Source organism: Chrysochloris asiatica, unplaced genomic scaffold (assembly GCF_000296735.1).
Source record: "Chrysochloris asiatica unplaced genomic scaffold, ChrAsi1.0 scaffold00018, whole genome shotgun sequence".
NCBI classification, from domain to species: Eukaryota; Metazoa; Chordata; class Mammalia; order Afrosoricida; family Chrysochloridae; genus Chrysochloris; species Chrysochloris asiatica.
The window spans coordinates 25,156,170-25,157,995 of record NW_006408536.1 but is presented as its reverse complement, the minus strand read 5'-3'; positions in this window follow the sequence as shown (position 1 = coordinate 25,157,995).

The window sequence follows — 1,826 nt, the reverse complement described above, 5'->3', positions numbered from 1 at the left end:
TGTGTCTTTTTCAAGTTTCTTTCTGAAAGCAGTGTATTAATATCTTTTTTGAAACCAGTGTATTAACATCACCCACTATTATTGTAGATTTGTTTATTTCTTTCTTCAAATCTATTTGAGTTTGCTTTATATATTTTGGAGCTCTTTCACTGGGAGCATAGATAATTATTATAGTTATGTCATCTTTTTCAATTGAGATAATGTCCATCTTTATCTATTATGCAGTTTTTTGCCTTAAAGTTTGTTTTATCAGAGATTAGTACTGCCACACCTGTTCATTTTTTATTGCAATTAGCTTGGTATATTTTTTTCCATCCTTTGACTTTTAATCTGTTTTTGTCTCAGTGTGTGAGATGTGTCTCTTGGAAACAGCATATTAAAGGATCTTGTTTTCTTATCCATTCTGCCAGACTCTGTGTCTTAACTGGTGCACTTAATCTATTTACATTCAGTGAAATTATCTATAGGTATGGATTAATTCCTGTCATTACATTTGTTTTATTGTGGTATTGCTGCTTTCTTTGTTCTCTGTGTCTTCCTTTGCTGACTTCATGCTTTTTGTGTTCTTTCTTGTGAGTTTCCTCATACCTTTAATGTTTCCATGTTCTTGATTTCCATTTCCTTGGTATGTTGTGAAGTGTTAATTTTCTTTGAGGTTACCTTATAGTCCATTAACTTTTCCCTCCATTTAGTGCAGTCTATTTTATCCTGTTATCTACCTGAGCTTCTCACCATCTGGATTTCTGTTCCTACATGTTTACCTTCTTTTATATTGTAATTGTTTTGATCATAGACTGAGCTCCCAGATTCTCTGAGTTTGTTCTTACAGTTTTGTTCTGTTCTCGACTCTTCCTTCTGTCAATTTAATTCTGAGAGGTGATGCCACGTATGTCAATCTCTGGTTGTTGTCTGTTCTTGTTGGTTCTCAGTCCACAGAACTCCCTTTAGGATGTTTTGTAGTGCAGGGTTGGCTTTGGCAAAATCCCGTAGCTTTTGTTTATCCTGGAATGTTTTGATTACACTTTCATATTTGATTGATAGCTTTGCTGGATAAAGGATTTTTGGTTGGCAGTTTTTTTTCTTTCAGGGTTTTATATATGTCTCCCCATTGCCTTCTTGCTTTTATGGTTTCTGCTGAGAGACCCGAGCTTAATCTGACTTGCTTGCCTTTGTATATAACACTTCTGTTTTCCCTAGCTGCTTTCAGGAGTGTCTCCTTATCTTTGATTTTGGAGAACTTGATTATGATAAGTCTCGATGATTTTCTTTTGGGGTCTATCTTTCCCATGGTCCATTGAGCTTCTTGAATCTTTTATCTTTTCACTTTTCAGGATGTTAGAGAACTTTTCTTCCAGCAGTCTTCAGTTATTTCCTTTGTGGACTTGTGTGAGTCTTCTTATTCTGGAATGCCGATAATTCTTGTTATTCCTCTTCATGTTGTCCAACATGAATCTTAGACCTTTTTCAAATGTTTTAAAAATCCTTTTTTCTGTTTGTTCTTCTATCATAGTGGTATTGAGAGATGTGTCTTCCAGATCACTGGTTCTGCCTTCCATCTCTTATATTCTACTCCTTTGCCCTTTCAGTGTATTGTCTATTTCTGATATTCTATTATGGATCGTTTGGACCTCTAGAAAGAGGTTTTGAATTGTTTCCAATGCTGTATCTATCTTATTTGATTGTTCCTGTAGCGCTTTCCTGACATCTTCCTTATTTTTCTCAACTCCATTGTAGAGTGTTTTGAAACATTTTATAATCATTTTTCTGAATTCCTTCTGAAGAATTTCCAAGGCCTGCTCTCCTTCCAGAATGGAGTCCAGGTCTAC